Genomic DNA, 21,135 nt, shown 5'->3' with positions numbered 1-21,135 from the left:
AGACAAGGGGTTGGCAGTGAAACAGCAATTTGTTGCAGAAATGCACTTTATGCACATGGATACCATGGAGATGTTCTCAAGGGAAGCTTTGAATTACTAGATGAAATTGTTAATTTCAAAATAATTCAGCTTGAAGTTTTTGAAGATGCTGAGACTGGCAGTAGTTCTGTCAATCAGGCTTATCCCACTGTTGCAGTTATTTTTGAAGTCACCTACAGAGGAAAAGGTGGGGTTTGAAAGGTGCAATGTGGGCTCAAACTAGCTTTGAGTGCTGAGCAGTTTTTGGTTCTGCTCCAGGAAAAATAGGTCCTGAGTAATCTCAGTTACGAGTAGTTGTTTAGGACCTCTGTGTTTGTTACCTTGCTTTCTTCTAAGGCTTTCAAATCCCAGTCTCTTTTGGAGTTTTCTCCTGCGTGTTATTCTGTTTCTTCTGAGTAATTTTTTGAGATACCTGACAGCACTTGTACTGGCATACAGTGCTATATGCTGAATGCTTGTGGAAAGAAATTTACTTTGAAATTAATAACATATGATTTTATATTTATTATTTGTTAATACACAGACAAAGGAAATTAAATTTTAAAATTCTTGTTAACCTTCCATTTCAAAGCTGCAGCACTCCTAAAAATACACCTAATTCAAGACCAGTGAGTTTACCCAAGACCTTTAAAGCTGTAGTTGAGCACAGTTCTGGTGCACTTCAGTCAGCAGGGAAAATTGCATCTTATTCCTTGTCTATGTTGTATAAAATGCAAATTTCTGCCTTTTCTGTCTGTGAAATTAATTTAACTGCGGAGAGAAATTAACAGTAATTTTCACGAGTTTATATCTTTCAGAGAAGGCTTAGTTCTCATTAAAATCGTTCAACCTGCTATATTGAAGACTAAAGTTCAATCCAACTGAACTTTTGCTATAGTTTTTGCAAGGAAATAAGTTTGTGTAGAGTTCAGTTTTGGAAAGGGTAAAGTTTAGAGAAAATACATACTATTTGAACACTTCTTTCTGCATAGAACTCACTGCAGGTAACAACGTTTTGTTTTCTGTCTGGATTTTGAAAGCACATTAAAGTATTTACTGCCTGTTCTTGCAATGCCATTTTATTATTTCCAATCTTTGTACAACTTCTAAATCTTGAGGATCACTTTAGTTTCAAAGATTGTTAATTGCTTTATAACGGTGATTGAAGATGCACTAAGCAGTGTGATACTGCAAGGACGTTTAGTGAGAAAAGACAGATACTTCTATTGTTTTAGCTTCTGTATAACAATTTCTAATTGCTCTATGTGTGATTTAGTACATAGCAGGCCATAATGCATACTTTTTTTGCACAATTGCTTATCACAGCAGGTTGTTCTGTTCTTTGGGAAGGGGACACAGTTTTTGCAGTTCTTTCTTTATGAATTTTTCTCAGTTTCTGCAGGTTTTTTTCACAACTTTTTCTCGCAGCTCTTGCTCTACAATCTTTAGCAATTCAAGCACACAGTTCATGTCGTTTAACTCATTCTGCTCTGCAACAGTTTTAGATAGTTTTTAGATGTTGTATACAACCACTCAGTTAAAACATTTGAATCCCATTGACATGATCTACTCATTCCACTTTCAGACCACTTTCATCTGAAAATCCATGACCTCTTCACGGTAGAGATAAATATTCTATGTTGTTTCTTCATAAGGTTTATTTTTTCAAATATTTAGCTATTGCCTATAGTAATAACATATAAACCATCAAACACTTACCACAAATATTAATGGAAAATCTGATTCTGTGCTAAGCTGTATTTTCTCAGTGACTTGGTACGTGTTAAATTTTGTTTTCTTAACTGTAGGCAGGAAAATGAATGTCCACTTGAGAAATTAATCTGAAAGATTTTTACCTTTTTTTTTTCAGATTTCAGATGCTGCCATTAGTTAGTGATCAAACACTGCTATGATACCCATATGGGGATTTGATATTTCATAAAGGCTATAAAAGCACAATTAATTAGAGAGTAGCTTGACATTTCCCTGAACCTGAGATCAGAACCCTCTAATGTACAGACAATCTCCCAATAGTGGTTTTAATAATGATTGGTTTTGGTTCTTCGTGTTGTCAAGGGGAGATATAAACTAGGTGCAAACACTGTTCACATCCATAGGTTTCTGCACTTGTGTCCAGCTAATAATTTTACAGCTTTTGATAAGACCTCAGGAAGTCATCCTCTTGTATGAAATTCTTATGCACAAAATCAGGCTCCCAAAGTCAGTGGAAAGTTTGGTTGTACAAAACTGGAGACCAGTACCTGCTTTTTATGCTTGACTGGAAATAGAAAGCTAACGAAATTTAGCAGCTGTATAATGGAAGTGTTAAAGTTCAGGAAACATGACATTTCTTTATTAAAAATAGACTCAGAATCTTACATGTATATTATTTTGTATTATTGCTAGACCTAATGGAGTGACCTGTGTCTTTGAAAAGTCTAAAATGCACAAAGCTCTCAAATATCTCTTAACAGTTCTCCATACAGGTAGTTGTGTTTCAGGTGATTAATTCTTATGGACAGGGACTTACAGAGTCTTGGACTCATGGAATGGTCAGGGGTTGAAATGGGCCATAGAGATCATGTAGTCCACACCTCCCCTGCCATGGACAGAGACACTTCCCACTAGATAGACCAGGTTGTTTAAGGCCTTATCCACAGGCTTGGTCATCCATAACCTCCCTGGACCACCTATTGCAGGGTCTCACCCCCCTCACAGGGAAGAACTTCTTCCTAACATCCAGCTTAAATTTCCCCTCTTTAAATTTGGACCCATTACTCCCTGTCCTGTCACTACAGTTCCTGAAAAATGCCCCTCTCCAGCTTCCCTGTGGCCCCCCTTCAGATACTGGAGGGTTCCTATGAGGTTTCCACACAACCTTCTCTTCTCCAGGTTGAACAGCCCCAGCCTTCTCAGCCTGCCTTTGTTAGGGAGCTGCTCCAATCCTCTTACCAACCTTGTGGCCTTCTCTGGACTTGCTCCAACAATTCCATATCCTTCTTATGCTGGGGACACCAGCACTGGACTCCAGGTGGGGTGTCACTAGAGCAGATTAGAGGGTGACAATAACTTCCCTTGACCTGCTGACCACACTTCTTTGGTTACAGCCCAGGATACATTTGGCTTTCTGGACTGTGAGCATTCATTTCTGGTTCATGGTGAGGTTTTCATCAACCATCACCCCCAAGGCCTTCTCCACAGGACTGCTTTCAATCACTTCTCCTCCCAGCCTGTATCTGTGCCTGTGATTGCCATGACCCAGGTGCAGGACCTTGCACTTGGCCTTGCTGGACTTCATGAGGTTTGCATAGACTCACCCCTCAAGCCTGTCCTGGTCACACTGAATGGCCTCCTTTCCCTCCAGTATATTGACCACACCACAGGGCTTGGTAACATCAGTGAGTTTGTGAAGGGTGCCCTTGATCCCACTGTCCAAGTCACCAGCAAAGATATTGAACTAACCTTATCCCTAGCTTCCCAGACAATTTCCCTATATTCCTCACAGGCTACGTGCCTTCATTTCCAACCCCTGAAAGCTGCTTCTTTTCATTCTGAGTTTGCTCAGCAGTTCATTATGCATCCATGGAGGCCTCCTGGCATTCTTGTCCAGTTTTGTCCTTGCATGCTTCCAAACTTGGAGGAGGCGATCCTTGAAATTCAGTCAGCATTCTTGGGCCCCTCTGCCCTCTAGGCTCTATGCCATGAGGCTCTACTGTGAACATCCTTGAGGAGGCCAAAGTCTGCACTCCTCATGTCCAGGGCAGTGAGCTGACAGTGTGCTCTCCTCTCACTGCCCTGAGGATCTTCAGCTCCACTGTCTCATTGTTGCTGTGGCCAAGGCTGCCTTGGAGCACTGCTTCCCCCACCAGCTCCTCCCTGCTGGTGAGCACAGGGTCCAGCATGGCACCTCTCCTTGTGGGCTCCTCAGTCACTTGGGTAAGAAAGTTGTGGTTAGCACATTCAAGGAACCTCCTGGGTTGCCTGTGCATTGCCATGTTGTCCCTCCAACAGGTGTCAGGGTGGTTCAAGTTCCCCATGAGGATCAGGGCTTGTGAGTGTGAGGACACTCTTATTGTCGGCAGAGCACTTCATCCACACCATCCTCTCAACTGGGTGGCCTGTGGCAGATCCCCACTCTAACAGCTCCTGTCCCTGCCCTCCCTTCCCTTCAGACTTCACCCACAAGCTCTGGGCTAGCACTTCATCATTCCCCAGGCAGAGCTCCATACACTCCAGCTGATCATTGACACAGAGGGCTACACACCATCCTCATCGCTCTAGCCTGTCTTTCCTAAAAAGCCTGAAACCTCCCATTCCAAGGCTTCAGTGTTAGGAGCCATCCCACCATGTCTCTGTGATGCCAGTGGTATCATCCATGCACATCTCTGGTTCCTCCTGTTTGCTCTCCATACTGTGTGCATTTGTGGATAGGCATCTGGACCAGGCCCTGGATAAAGCTGACTCACTGGCTGGAACATCTGGAATGCCTTTACACTGTTCTGGGCATCCATTACATGTCTTGGCATCTGACTGGCAGGATTGGGATGGGTAGATGCCCTCCCCCAGCAGATCTTGCTCTGCATTACATCTATTTGCTGCCGTGCAAACAATAGGCCATAGTTTAATCTACCTTAATTAACAAAATCAATCACATGAGTTCCCTTTAAGTCAGTGAAAATACTCTCTGCTTATAAACTTGGAAACATGCTTCATTGCTTCTTAAAACAATCACTTTTCTAAATTAATTACTTTAAAAGTCCTGTGTATCAGGCATTCAAAGAACACTGACAGTACTCTTTACATGGATCATGTAGCACCACTATGTGGAAAAGTCAGGGGAAATAGCCAGGCTGAAAATGCAGCCAAAGACAAAACATTCCTCTGGTGATGTGTGGTGCTAGCTGAAGGTATTCAGCACCTCACAAGATCAGACCTTGTGTGATTAAATTGCTGTACAAACCCATGGTAATAGATCCTTAAATAATAAAGTGAAAGGGCAGATAGGAAAGTTGGGTGGGAATGAAACTATCTCGGTGCATTAGAAAGGTTATTGTTTGAGTTCCAGTATTTAACAGTTGGGTTCGCAGTGCGGCAACTGAACCCAGCAGCAGTGTTGTTCTGGCCAGTGATTCAGTGGGAATGTCAACCTGAGCAACAACACTGTGGTATGTACAGCTCAGGTCAGACACGTCTCTGATTTCTGACCACTTTTTTCTCTTGGGTGGTGTTTATTTTCTTCCCAGAAAATATGGTAATGTTTGGATTTGTTCAATCTTGTGGTAGTCTTGTACTGCATATTCTAATGCCTCTTGTTGAACCTGACCCACACCCTACTCCTTCATGTAAATAACTCACTTAGACCTAAGCCCTAAACCCTCTGCTTAAGGCTGAGTGAGCTGACTGAAGGAACATTGTATGTTCTGACATCGAGTGGAGCACAGAACAAATGTTCTTTGATTTGGAAGCAGTGCTTGCCATAGTGCATAACATTGTCTCAGTTTGGAGGGTGCACATATAACTTGTTTCTCGTGTGCAAGAAACAAGTCTTGCACACGAGAAACAAGTTATGTTTCATCCTTTTCATCCTGTTTCATCCTTTCTGGGCTCTCACAAGCAGGAGCAGAGGGTCCTTGGGGTATGTGGAATGTGTGGGTCTTCTCTCCTTTTCTGTGACACCATGTCTTACATGTCAGCAGTGGTACCATTCACCTGTTTGCAATGTATTTCAGATGTGTGGGCTCATGAGATGGCAGAAAGTGTGTGTAACTCTTCATTTCGTCCCTTTAGATTGCTGCTCGCCTCTCTGTTTGATAGGTCTGGGGGTTAAAACTGTTAGCATGGATAGCCATGGGCAAAATCAATCTGAGAGTTCAGTGCAAAGTTAGGAAACAAGGGATTTGGTTGAAACAATCAACAGGAAATGTATTTGTCTCCTGTCAGAAACACAAGAGGGGGTAGATGATAGGTGCTATAGTTTGGGTTCTCAAAGTGAGGGATAATATTTTTCCCCCAGAAATGTAGGAGCAACCTTCCTCACAGGTAAGACTTTTTTATAGTAGATAAAGAATAAATGCATTACAACATTTTTGCAAGTAAACTTTCACCCCTGTTATAAACTATAACTTTTTAAAGCTATTTTGCAGACAAAGAACTGAAGGCAGTGATATTATTTGTATTTCTGTGGTGATGCCTGGAATAGCCAGACACAATTTAAGGCCTTTTGGTCTGGGCACAATGAATGTGCACAATAGAAAGATGGTTTCTCTATCTAAATAATTGCTCCTCACCAGCTTTATAGCAATAGCATTCCATCAGAAGGCAAACAGATTTGTGTGCTTGTTCTGCCTTTATCTGCATGTTAAACGGTGGTGAACAGATTTGTGTGCTTGTTCTGCCTTTATCTGCATGTTAAGCGGTGGTGACTTGCTGAAAAACGATGATGAATGCAATTCAGCTAACACGCAGTTATTACATTCATGCTATTCAACTGTTTTAGGAATCAGTATTAATAATTCTCAGTTTATTTTAGGGTAAAACCGAACTTAGTCTTCCAATTCTTTATGAAAAGCTGATAAATGCAAATCTTTATACTTCATAATGATCCTTTTGAAAGCATGCTGAAACAGTTTTAAATAAAAAAAGAATCTGAATGATTTAATAAGAAAGCATGAGGTAAGTAAAAATGTCTGTTGTTATATTAGGTGCCAAAAGACAACTTAGCCTAAAGATTTTGGGCAAATAGCATGAGAATTGGTAGTATTCACAAGAAATATGCAGCACATTAAAATGTATGCTTATGCAAATTGTGATCAGATTTTAGCAAGATATGATACATTAATCTCTTTCACTATTGGCAGCAAATAAGAAATATGGAAAGTTAGACATGAAACAGGTGCCACCATTTTGAGTTTTGTACTCAGAACTAAGATTACAGGCCCTGGTGTAACGTGTCATCAGCCTAGTGACTTCAGATGACAACTCATAATGACTGAGAGTGGCCTTGTTGGTTGGCTTTAATGTTGGCTATACATGAATGAGCTTTTGAATATTACCTGTTTCATAAGAAAACCAATTTGATCATGACCAATCTCAGCCATTCATTCAATGGCCAGTGTCATATTTTCAGTTTTGTCAAATAGATATAAAGGTACCTTGAATATATTAGCCCACATGCTTGGAAGCCGGTCTCTGGTGAAAAAACCCTAAGCAGAACAACCCCCCATAAAGAAGTGTTGTGTACTGTATTAGATTTCTTAAAAATTTAAACCACATTGGTGTGACAGCAGTGTTCTCTCTGAGTCTCTTTTCTCTTAAGATCGTAACAATTTTCTAATTCAGTTTGATAAAATAATGTATACTGAAACGGTGTATTTGTAGTCACACAGCCCTTTAAAAAAAGTGAAAACCTCAATTAACAAGTCAAGTTCTTTATACTTGCAACCTGAATTTGGACATGCTATTTGGAAGCCCTGGAATTTGCCTCCAGTATAAACATATGAAAAGCCTGATTCCTGACATTTACTGTTTCATGCTTCTAAACATTTAAAACACATGGTCAGACGGCAAATTGAGGGGCGTGGGAGGGAAACTAAGAAAATTTTTGCCATTTTTTCGTATTATTTTCTCTTAAAATGACTTTGTCTGGTGAGGGAATGGCATCTGGTTTCATTGCAAAGGAAAGGTAAGTCACAACCAAAATGTGCCAAGGTCACATTTGCTGGGTGGATTTGCAAAGACAGCAGCAGTGCTTGGATTTTACAACCTCAACTCATCTTCCAGCTTCCAAATATCTTCAGTTTTCATTTCTTCTCTAAATCTTCTCATTTCTGTCATGGTGGGCCAACCCCTACTTTCCCCATGGTGAAACAGCCTACTGCCACACTGCCTGCATTCAGGGGCAAACCTGCATCCCCTGCAGAGTTCAGCACAGGATCTTCCTCTGAAAGAATCATGCCAGGCTCATTTTCTCACCAGCTGCAGATGCTGATTTACCCCCCCACCCAAGTCAAGATGCCAGGGAGGAAGTGCCCAGAAGTGCCAGCACTTCTATAAAAGGCATCTTCAGCAGCAAGCCTGGGGCTGGTGGTGTAACCCTGAGATGTAGCCCAGGAAACCAGGCCCTTCATCCTCTTTGTGAAATTAGATATGGATCTGCTTCAGCAATTTGACCCAAAAATGAAAAATCAGCTTCAAGTTTAAGATATGGAAAAACAAGGTTAAAAGCTGTTGTTCCCCAAACTTCAGCAGTGTTTTTTTTTTTGCAGCTCTCCAATGGATGGAGAAAAAACACCTCCTAGTTGTACTGATGTACCTTTAAAAAAGGCAATAAATGATGACGAGGATAGGAGGGGTAGAGTCTGGAACTACATAAAATGGCCTTGGCTGCCTTCTTTGTACCTGTGCAAATTAGATTTTGCCAAGCACAGAGCACTGTGCTGCTGAGCCTAGTATGATTTGGATGCGTGAATCAGTTATTTACAGCTGGCTGGAGCATTTCTGCACTGTGCTGGAGTTGGGAGTACCACCCTGAACATGCGGCTGGGCGAAGTGGAAAGGAGTCCCACTATGGTGTGTGGTTAAGTCTCTGTTATTTTTGCAGGCTGATTTTATGTGTGCAATGTTAATAGCCCTTAGTGACACCAGCCTGAACCCCTGAGGCTAAAGCTTGATTAGCTAACTTACAGGTTTTCTTTACAGAGAAATGTATTTTCCATTTTCATAACTGTGGGCTTAGAAGTTGTTTTAAAGTTAACTTGCACAGATGCATCTTTTAATATGTTTTCTTTTCCAGCATGACAGTTCAGTGAAGGTGGAGAGCTATAAGACATGACAAATGCCTACTATTTGCAAATTCCTGAAAGAGCAAAAGGCACTTTTTGACTCTAAGAGACTTGGCAAGAACCTGGGGGCAAATATCAGGAATGTGCTCACAAGTATATATGTCGAACATTTCCAGAAAAAAAAAAAAGTTTGTTTTATTGGGTTTTTTCTTTTCTTTTCCTTTTTTTTTTTTTTTTTTTTTTTTGGTTTGGGGTTTTTTTGGGTGTTGTGTTTTTTTGTTTTTTTTTTTTTTCCCCCCAAATGAAAGGTGCATTTTAACATCAGAGAAAGAAAGATCACAGTATAGTTTGCGGAAGGGGAGTTCTGGATAGGGCAAGTGAAACAGAGCAAAGTCCATGAAGTTTATCATTTAGCACAACTGTTTAAAAACAATTTCCTGAAAGATTTTGTTTAAACAGTTTATGCCATTTGACAAACCCAGCATTAATTTTTTTTCTGTTTTATCTGAAGTCTGTTAAAACTGAAGAAAGAAAGATCTTCAGGACAGCATTACTGCACAGAGTTTTGAAAAAAAGCATCTTAAAAAAGTAATTTTTCAAGATGTTTAAAATAGAGGATTTTTTTTGGTGTGGTGTGGTGTTCTTTGAAAGAATCTGTGCTTCTCTATCTCTATTCATGCAATAAATTTATTTCTCAAGAGGAAAAATTTAGGAGGATATACAGAAGCTATTTATTTCCAAGGAACAGTTCTACCTTGAAATTGCAAATCTTTTTGAGAAAATTGGTTACTTTGAAGCAGTGAAAAAAAGAATTTTCTCAGAAATAATAGGAATCTAAATAAATATCTGTAAAAAGTACTTAATTAGATGTGGTAGAAAAGTATTTCTGTCATTCAGAGGAGGATAGGAAAAACTCCACACCTTTTGTATGCTCTGTTCAATAAGACCAGAAGCAAGAGAAAAGGATACATCCCACTGAGCTTCAGCTTTCTGGGTTCATGATGGGCTTATTTAGTTTTAGGGGACATCTCCCTAGGATCTCTTTATGATGTCCCATCTCAGAATTTTTGAAGTGTTCCTGCTTACGTAAAAGAATGGAGGGTTTTTTTTAGCACATGAACACAACTTATTTTCAAAATGCAGCTGAATGCTGAAGTGTTTTTTTAGGTACCAGCTTATTAATCCCTGCAAAGAAAGTGTTTTGTGTGAGCTCTAATGAACACATTTTCAAATGCACTGGAAAGGGTTATTTAGTCATTTGGGTCTTGGAGGCTGGGGAACTCAGATAAAAGCTAGAAAGAGGGTTAGCCATAACATTCATTGTCTCTTTGGACCTCTACCTACATTAAATTGCCATACTTCTTTTAATTGCTTAAATACTGGTAAACAAGAGAAGGGTGGAGGATTCTTCTGAAAAAGAACAACAGAAACATAGGGTAAACACAGTGATCGCAATTTGTTGTCATATTAAGGTGCTTCTCTGTTTCTTCTCTATTTCAGTTCACTAAAAATTAATTTAAAAGGAATGCCTCCAAACTATATGGCTAAGTTTTAAGAACTTTCCATCTGGCTTAACTCATGCAAAAAATAATTCTACCTGTTTGTTCTGTCTGGTTGTTTTATGAGTGCTCTGCTCTCTGAACTTTCTTGGTTTTTAATAGTTTCTGAGAGTTATTTAGTGACTAATTTTTTGTGTTCCTGGCTCAAACAAAATTGAAGAAACAACAAACTAGTTTAAACAGAGGGTGTAAGAATTTTGCTAATGTGAAGAAGAAGGACTATTCTGTTAAGTTGATTGCGAAACCCATTGGAGGAGTTCTCCATTCTGTTTTAGTTGGCCTGAGAAAATATCAAGTTATGCACAACTGATCATCTAAAGATTGTGATTAATCTCTGTTTACCTGATTGGAAAAAACATTTGTTTTTCTTTACATCTTTTGCATTATTAAAAAAGTATCCTCCTTTTGCAATATCTGTCCTCACTGTTATTACTAAGAAAGGACATTGCTCTGTTTCCCAGCAATAGATGGTATTGGACCAAGGCCTAGATCTACATGAGGCCTTAGATGCTGGTATGGGATTTGGGTGACTAAACCCAAATTAGGTTCTCAAAGTCCTTATTGAGTTGTTGCCTAATCCTGAAGGTGCCTAAATCTGTAGGAGCCAGAGATATTACTACTAAGAGTACCAATAACCACATTTCAGTTTACATGGAATTGCACCAGAAGATGTTTATCTCTTTCTTGGTCACATAACTGTTCTCAGAGCATTTCAGCTCCACAAATTGCAACAGCTTCTTTCTGCCAGAGTGGTAAAGTGCTCTTTATGCAGTAATTCAGAGGTTACATTCTGGGGAAGAGAGTGGTAGAGGACTAGGTTCAGTTAATCTTCTTCTTGATGTGTTTCAGCTTCATATCCCCTTCTCCCAGGACTTAAAAAATTTATACCTAATGTTTTAGATATTACTTTCTTCATGGATTCGCAAAGATACTTTATTGGCATTTGATAAATGGCCATTGTGTAATTGTAAAACTAAAAAAATTGGGTGGGAGAAAAAGCAGGAAATAGACACAATTGAATTAGAAACTCTTTCACTGTTTCACAGTAGATTCTGAATGGAGGTATTACGCTATTGCACAATATTGTTCTGCTCACCAGTAAAAATGTCTGTGAATGTGAAATGCAGTCAAGCTGAAAAACTGATTAAACTGGGCTGTCTAAAAAACTAGAACTTCATAAGAGGAAAATTGAAGTTCCCTCTTTATTCTCTTGCCATTATGTTCATTTCCAGTCACATAGCTGGTTCACATAGATATTTCCAGTAAAATACATCATAAACTTGTGAAGTCAGACACTGGGATTAGAAAAGCCTATGAAACCTGAGGATGCTATTCTTGAGAGAATTACTTGTGTGGCATTCTCTACATATGTGATCAGGTACCATTTTTTTTTCATTTGGAGTTGTTTGCCCCTCTTCTTGACTCCACCTCTTCTGGTGTGTAGAGGTGAATCTAAGCAGCAACTAATTTATTAATTACCCAGCTTTATCCTCCTTTTGTGTCTTCTGTAACACTATTCCAAAGGTGTAGTTGCTCTTTTCCTCAGATGTTCTTCTTTGAGTCAGGCACAGGGGGGGCATCACCAGGAGAATCTGCAAGAGATTTAAAAAATAAAGTCTTGTTGACTTCCTCCTCCTGATCAGATGGCTGATGCTAAACACCCACAACAGTGTCATGCATTTTGGCCTGACCCTTAATCCTCACCCGTAAGCTCTCAACTCGTTTGTCTGTCCCTGGGTAGAGCTTGAGGCATTCTAGTTGCTCTCTCACATAAAGAGCAACTCCGCTGCTTCACCTCTCTGACCTGTCCATTCTAAAAAGTACATAGCCATCCATGACAATATTCTGGTCATATGAGTGACCCCACTGTCCCAGTAATTCCAATGAGATCATTGCTCAGTGACCACACAGAGATTGCTAGTTCTTCTTTTATATTCCCTGTGCTGTGTTTGTATACAGGCACCTCAGAGAGGCAATAAAGCATCCAGTTTCCCTAGAGGGATGTAAGAGGAATCACCATAACCATCAGCATGGATTCAACATGGGGAAATCATGCTTGACCAATCTGAGAGCCTTCCTTGATGGCATGGCAGAATGGGTTGATGAGTGGGGAGCAATGGATGTTGTCTATCTTGACACAACCTCCCCCCAGGTAAGCTCAGGAAATGTGGGTTGGATGAATGGCCCCTGAGGTGCATCAAGAGCTGGCTGAATGGCTGAGCTCAGAGGATTTGTCATCAGTGAAGAAGAATCCAGTTAAGGCCTATAGTCCATGGTGTTCCCTGGGGATTAATACTGAGTCCAGCCTTATTAAACCTGTTTATCAACAACCTGGATGAAGGGATGAAATGCATTCTCAGAATGTTTGCTGCTGCTGTGGAACTGTGGGGAGTGGCTGATCCACCTGAAGGCTGTGCTGCCATTCTGTGGGACCTGGATAGGGGGGAGAGTTGGGCAGGGAGAAACTTAATGGGGTTCAAAAAGGGCCAGTGGAGGATCCTGCACCTGGGTAGGAATAGCCCCAAGCACCAGCACTGGGGTCTGACCTGCTGGAGCAGCTCTGCTGAGAAGGACCTGGGAGTTTTGGTGGGTGACAGGTTGCCCAGGAGCTGACAGTGTTCCCTGGCAGCCAGGGGGGCCTGTGGGCTCCTGGAGTCCATTGGAAGGAGTTTGGCCAGCAAGGTCAAGGGAGGTTCCATTTAAACATGAGGAATAACTACTTTGCCTTGAGAGTGACAAAGCACTGAACAGCTGCCCAGGGAGGTGATGGTCTCCCTCTCTGAAGACATTCAAACCCCACTGAGATGCATTCCTGTGTCACCTTCTCCAGGTGACTGTGCCTTGGCCAGGAGCTTGGACTGCATGATCTCCTTCCAGCCCTAACAATTCTGTTTTTCTCAGGCTAGCATTATTAGCATATTTCTTTTCAGATTGCTGTAGGATAGGATGGTGCTTGTGCTCTACAAATGGGGTATCTCAGAGCTATCCTACACAGAAATGTATTCACAGCCACTTTCAGAACATATCCCTTCTCATTCATTGTTCATCCATAGCTGTTATATAATTGGCACCTGGTTTAACCCTCAAAGAGCTGTGATTTGTGTTGACAAAACACCAGGCTCCTCTGTCCCACTTCCTACAGTGCGCATGTGCTGGGTGAAGTCCCTGGCAAGGCCTTTATAAAGGTATAGCACTTCAGGAAGGTGAAAGGCAAGGTGTAATTATGCTTTTGGAGATATTGATGCTAATGATAAGCCAATATGCTGAGACTCTCAGCTGTTCAAGACCATTCTTGTCTTACAGCATAAGGGAATTCTGGTATTAGCAGCTACTTACATCATGCATGTAAAGAAATTGGTAAGATTGTAGTGGTATGAAAGCAGGATCAGATTAATGTTTCAGGCAGGACATATTAAAATTCCACCTGCATACAAAATGCATGAAGACTCTACTGTAAGTCTGTTAGAAACTTGGCTTGTGTTTGCAGGCTTTCTGTTTGCATGTGTATGTTTTGGTTTTATGTCAATACGTTTGTCCCTATGACTTCTTTGTGAAAGGTAAATAATGCAAAGTTCTTAAGGCATGAATAGACTGTTAAATTTCTTTCACTAAGCATTTTCAAACTTTGAGTCTGGAGTAAAATAATTACAAAATATGACGTGAAAATGCTAAAAGCTCTGAAGAGCTCTCATAGCTACCTTAATGGTGGGCATTGATTAAGAAATACTGTTACTCTGACAAAGCGAACTGAAATGCTCTGTGGCTGTTTTAGCCTAAACCTACTCACCTTTCTGGGGTTAATTCGAGGAATTTGGTATAAAACAAAGGTTGAGAAAACTGAATATTGGTAGGCACCAGACTTCCTGTATATTGGATATGAAACCAGAGAACCTGGTTTCTGTTACCAAAACAGCTTGTGTGCTTTGGGGGAAAAAAAGCCACTCACTTGCCAGTCCTGTTGAGGTTACTGGTAAATAAATCTCTGTGTTTGGTTTGGTGTTAGGATTGTTTTGAGCACTTAATTTGATTATCCAAATTTTTTATTAGATGCTCTGGACTCTTGGCCTGAGACATTTGCAGTGCTAGTAAAGCTCATGATAAAGCAAGTTCATGCATAAGTTGCAGTGTTTAAACTGCAAAATACCACTGGTGACAGGAATGCAATGAGGTTATTCTTGTACTATTGTTTGGCTTTTGTACCTCATGCTGTCTTGAGCTGTGAATTACAGAAACAGTCCTGATACCCTGGAAGGTTATTTTATTTAGTGTCTTGTTTCTAGCAGGTAGTCTCAGTCAAGGGGAAAGAATACAATAAACCATAATGTCTTTAGAGACATTACCTCCTACGTAATGTTACTGTCTGTCTACCCTAGATGTAGACAAATTTCAGATTTTAGCTTCTAACCTGTGCCTATTTTTTTTTTGAGACTAAATATTAAAATGGATACACGACTTTGTTTAATCTCATATATGAAAGTACCTCTAAGTGACAATGTGTTTGTGATGTGGTATTTGTTTGTCTGGGTGTTGAATGCTATTTTAGTTATGCATTTTTCCCTTTTTTCCCAATGGATTTAATACCTAGCTCAGTATTTTTTAGTAACATTAAGTATTTCCATTGTATTATTTAGACTGTTGTTTTTTTTCTCACTGCTTTTACATTGTTCCTGTTGAAAGATTTCTCCTTCAGTGCAAACTGTGAGTTAAACTCTTTTAATTATAATTATTTACAACTAAAAATAGTTTAACTATGTTTATTTTTAACTCTTTCAACTATGAGTTAAGGTATCTTTTCAGTACCGTTTTCCCCCCTCTCTCGTCTCTGCTGTCAGCCATCTCCTGACCCTGGCCTTCCAGAAAACACTTCCAAAGTGCAACCAAAATGCTCATGCCAGTTTAGAAATAATTAGGGGAAATCTAACTGGTTGACAACCTCCAATTACTGTAATTAGTTTGGGTTTCCTCTTCTATGAAATAAAACAAACATCTTGGTGTGGCAAGATGAATTACTGAAGTTGTTGTGTAGGTGTGGTGTAGCAGACTGCTCTGTCCTTACCCTGTCAGATAATGTCAGAGGACTTTGGTTCCGCCTGCATTATGAGGGCTTCAGCCAAAGTCCTGAAAAATAAGGGAAAAGAAGCTGTGATGTCTTTTATATGCCTTTAGGGTGTTGTAGTCATGGATTCTTTTCCTTTTAAAAGTATCAGCTAGCTATATTAAATCAGATCTCTGCTGTTTTCCATAAAAGGCTCTTTGCAAGTCCTGTAGGTGTTTTATGAGCTTTCTCAGTCTTCCACTGCAATGCAAATGGATCAGATATTTCTTCCAGGTGTTTCTCAGTGTTTGAGCTAAGTAGGTGTTAATAAAAATAACTCAAAGCATTAAACAGTCCAAAAAATAAACCACTTCCCCTCTCTGTTACTTTGGTTTTACTTATACACTACTGGGGTGATAATCCCACCTGTTCTTCAGCCATTGATAGTCTTCCAGGAAAAATTCAGTAGATTTCCTCATGAAAATAATAGACAGAAATCCCTCTTCCTTTTTTCACCCCTCTTAAATAGCATTTCTTTTTATGAAGTTTCTGCTCGTAGATTGTCTATAAAGCTGATTTTGAGTGGTGTTTCCAGAGGTAACTATAGCAATAAGTCTAATTTTTTGTTATAACATGGGCGACTTAACCTTCCATTTCTTTGCCATCAGAGAAATGCCAGTGGGTGACTTTTCACAGAGCCCTGGGCCTAATAATGGCTAGTATCACTTCCTAGTCACAGAGTGTGTTGAGCCCTCCTTGGTGTGTTGTGAATTCTGTTCTGCAAGCCCTGCCCCAAGCCCTGTGAAATCAAAAGGCATTTTGTGCAAAGTTTCCAAAAAGTCGGAGGCAGGAAGTTTTTTCGTAGAAAACTTTTCCCTGCAGTTTGCTTTATCCAGAATAACATCAAAGCCAAGATTGTCCTTATTTGGAACATTTTGCAGAGTATCTTCACCCCATCATCTTCTGTGGGTACATAACCATGGGAATTGAATCTACTGGCCATCACTATAACCCATCTTTGTTCTTTGAACCACTGCTACCAGCACAGAATATTCCTTCATTGTTCATGTTTCCCAAGTGAAGCCCTGTAATGCTCCACGCTATTATAGTTTGTAGAATTTACTGTAAAACAATAATATGGACACCAAGCCAGAGCATAAAATTCACTTATTATTGAAAAGCATCCTTTTAATACAGAAATAATAAAACGGAATTATGTAGCATTGCCATTATTTAAAATGAAATGTCCTCCCTCTTTTGATTACAAAATCACCCAAAAGGTCAGTTTGTATCATATAGCTGACGACCCTGTAAGGGTCTGTTTTATTTGGTATGTGAATTTATTGTTCTGAGAAGTTTGTTAAATTGGCTTGTATATCCATATTTCACAGGATCACGTCAACTACTCACTCTGCTTTAGGGTCTATGCTTGGAAATTTTTCTCAGTTAGTAGACTGCACATCTTTTACATTAGTGACTGTGTTAACTATCTTCCCTCACTCTTCAGAGCTAATGGTTTTCCATCACATATTTTCACTGAGTATGATACTCACAGCAACCAAAGCACATAGCCTCACTCATGTGAGTAGCATTTCCTTCACTTGGTTAAACCAGCACAGACAAAAGCAGTGATAAGTCTCCTCATTTTGTGCAGTTTGGGGGAAGATGTTGAAGAGGTTAAGCTTTATGACTTTGTGAGTGCAAGTCTTTTCTCTTTTACACTTCTTGGTCGTGCCATAGTGCATTGTCTGTTGGGGTATGGATGTGACCTGTGTGATGAATGGGAAGATGCCAGACTACCTGGAGTTCCCTTGTACCACCCAGTATTACAAAAGAAAGCCTATTAGTTTCTTCTTACCTCTGAGTAAGGTGAATTCATAAGACAGTGACTAAGAATGTCCTTTTCTCTTGGTTGAACTGTCTGTTGTTTTAACAGAGCAACGGTGCTGGTGGGAGCTGCAGAAAATAAGGCATCAGGGAATTCATAGCACCTTTTCCAGAGTTACCTATCCTAGACATGACTTCCATGTCACTAATTTGTATAGAAATTTTCCAAGTACTTTGAAATCCTTGACATTAGTGTGAGAGCTGGGGTTTGAAGGAATGGTGTTGATGAGGCATGTTGGTGTTCCTGCATTTCCTGCATGCTTTGATTGGATCTCTAGGGGAAGTGTCTGGAGAGGAAGAATTTTTTCTTCCCCTCCTCAAAGCTGAGAACTGGTAGTGAATTTACTGGTAGCTAAGTTAATTTTTCTTATGTGCAAAAGCATCAGGTTGCAAATGTTCCCATTGGGAACTCTTCCTTCTCCTGGACTGATGCCCACTTTTGAATCCTGTTTCTGCAAATTAATTCTACTTGGCTTGTCAGCCCCAACATAAGTGCCCTCAATTTTGTAAAGCCTATATTTTGTGCTCCAGGGAACTAACAGATTCCACAGAGGTCAGAGCTTTTTCTTTTAACTACTACTACTACTACCAAAAAAAAAATTATCTAAGCAGCATAAGGAGGGCTTTCAGGGAAAAGGGATAAGATTAATTTTTTAATTGATTTTCACAGCTAAAGTCTATTTACCATAGATCACTGATCTGTGATATTCTGGAATGCTGTGAAAAAAATTATGTCATGCAGGACTATCTTTTGAGACACTTGTGTGTGTAAATGTTTGAGTGTCCTTTCCAGTTAACTTCCCAGTAGTTGTGAAGCTCTGTTTCCTCGTTGCTGTGCTGGACTGGTCATTCACGTTATGTCATGCAGAAGGCACACTAATTTACCTTACTTCATCTCCTCCGACACCTAGATTTTCTCAGAAATAGGCTAAGATTCTGAGATACTGTAATGTATCCAGTTACTCAATAAAGCTGTGTGCAGGAAAGTTCAAGCTGGTTTTAGACGTATATACAAGGAAGCAATAAAATCTCTGTAGGTAAAAATACTCCAGAAACCCTGTCATCTTGTCCATCTCTTCCCAAATGAAGTGTAGTCTGTAAATTGATTTATTCTAATTTACTTTTCCCACAGTCTTTATTAGTAAAACAGAACAGAAATCCAGGTGGTGCTATGTGAAATAATGGAGTCAGTGCTCTACAGCTCTTTGCAGACAGCGCAACTCATAAAGGAATTTCAGAAGCAAAACAAGTCTTCACAAAATAAGCAATAGTACGAGCATATGCAGAGATTTGGTCTCATTTGCTCTGTGAGGGCAACTAACTGTGATATTCTGAATTCCTGACCCTTGAAAAAAAGTGTAGGAGTCCTTCCTGGAACAAATGCTCTGGCTTCATCACAAATTGAGCTGTTAGGCTATGAATTAGTCAGTGAAGTTTTTCTTGCACTACAGAAATGCCTGAGTATCTAATCATAATATTTTTCCTAAAGTTTAAATTATGCCACTAGAACACTGGTCTAAGTGATCAAGAGACATGCTTTTGAAAACTGTATCTAGAGAAGGGGCACAAAAGTTGAACTAATTTCTCAGGGTGCCATTTTTACCTTGATTCCGCTGTTGAAATTCAAGTCACAGTGGGGCACAAGCTCTCCATTACACAGCTACAGGTGTGTAATGCAGGTGATTTGTGCTGTACCTGTGTCTATCAGTCATGGGTGAATTAGTAATTGCCAAAATATGTTCTCTGGGAAGAACTTTGTTATACAAGCATTGTAGTACTGGGTACTGGCACAATAGTGTTTCTGAAAATAAATCACAGAGAGGCAGGTACAAGTTCCTGCTCAGATCAGTATTTTCACTGATAGTTGAATATGAAACATTTGTTTTGAAAACAAGACTTAGGATTTAAATTGATCTTTTGGCTCAGCATTTCAATGGAGACAGTAGTGTGTAACTGATATACAGTTTGGTTGAAGAGATTTGCACGAACTTACAGAATTGTGGGGTCTACCTTGGCATGTAAATGGTCTTTAGAGAATATGGCTGGCCTTCTCTGAAGAGTCTCCTAATCTCATCCTGTACTTTTTATTTGCCTTTGTATCAAGGTAGAGAGTCCTGCATGCAATTTCCTGTATATAATTAACATATACGAAGAGGTGAGAATGCTCATTTTAGATAAATAAGAAAATATCTTCTGATGCTTCAAATAACAGAGAGATACAGTGAATTAAAATATGCAAAGAAATAATTCCCAAGTTCCAACTTGTAACATCAAATAATAACCTATCTGCAAATGTTTATTCTACAGTTTTAAATGGGTGAATCATGGCCATGTTGTGTGGGAAGACACTTCAGAAAGGAACCATGAAGTGTAGTTCCCTAGCTATGATAGAGAAAGGCAGAAAAAGCAGATTAAAACCTGTCTGGAAACTAACTGATTTTTTTTTTCTGATTCATCTGAAAGCCTTCTCTGAAAGCTCTTTTAAAGAGGAATGTTTAGATTTAATCATTCACTACTGGTTCTTACCAACTAGTTCTTTTGATGTGTCATGGTATAAATACCGCAAAGGTTGTCTTTCAGTTTAAATATCTTTTCTCCACCACTGATGTATATCTGAGTGTTTGAAGAGCAGTACTCTCTCCTTTCAGACTCAGCAAAACAAAACCCCTGTTTCCCACGTGTCCTTTTGGATGCTTCTGCTGGCGATTCACCAAAGCTCTGCTGGCTTCAGTTCATCCAATCAGGCACAGGAGATGGGGATGGCACAGAGTATTTCAGGTGAATTTCCTATTGTGTGTTGACATGAAACATATCTAGTTGTGCTTCAAAGGCTCTCTTATGAAATGGTCTGGGATGCTCCCCTGTATCAAGGATATATGTTGGGTTTTTTTCCTCCAGTCATTGCTACTCTCTGGGTGATGATAAAAAATTCCCTAATAATGTGCAAGGTGTTATAAAGGCTGCTTTTGTACTAAAAGATGCTTGAAACTAGGTGACACCAAAAGTGAAGGTGGATGTTAAACTCGGCTCACAGCTCATTTTAACAAGGAGATATAGAAGCTAAATTTACTAGGACCACAGCAATTTCCACTTTATCACATTCAGAACAATTTAAATTAATTTAGCTCCGTAGAGGCATGGCACAGGAGAGAACAGAGCTACCATTTGATAAGAAAAAGAAAAAGACAAAATAAGCTGAGCAGTCAAGCTATCAGTAAAGCTGGATACATGGGGTACTTGAAGCTGCCTCCTGTAACAATGCATATGAAGCTCAAATCTTCTCTTCCTCCTCTAGTAGTACATACAAATAGTGTATATCAAGCTGTGCGTTTTTCCAGTCTTCACAGCACAGGTAGGTTTTGCAGACAAGTACTTCTCTCAGGGGCATTCCAGGCAACATGGAAAAAGGCGTAGGGAGAGGTCAGTGGGTAAATTGCTGCCAAATTAGAAAGTGGCACTTATATAAGCTTATTATGAAACCCCTCCCCCCCACCCACTGGGATTCCTGCAGTATTTTTTTAAACTTCAGAATTTGAAACATTTTGTGCGCATTTAAGTAAAATATGATCCAGTGATAAAATACAATAGTGAATTGCTGTGTTTTTCAGCCTTCTTTTCATGTTTTCTTTACCTTTGCACATAACTGGCTACTGAGATTTAGAACCACACATTACCACCCACCTTCTGGGCTGGTATTGACTAAAATTTAAGAAAAGCATTATTGAATGAGCAACGAAATTATTTTCTTTACTGGCTCTTTCCCAATGCCTGCAAAGCATTCCAATTAATTTTTAGGCGTAGAGTCCATGTGCTGATATAGATGTGACAATCTCTTTTTCCTGAGGATGGCAGGAAT

This window comes from Geospiza fortis, unplaced genomic scaffold, assembly GCF_000277835.1.
Source record: "Geospiza fortis unplaced genomic scaffold, GeoFor_1.0 scaffold174, whole genome shotgun sequence".
Classification (NCBI taxonomy): Eukaryota; Metazoa; Chordata; class Aves; order Passeriformes; family Thraupidae; genus Geospiza; species Geospiza fortis.
This window is presented reverse-complemented; position numbering follows the sequence as displayed.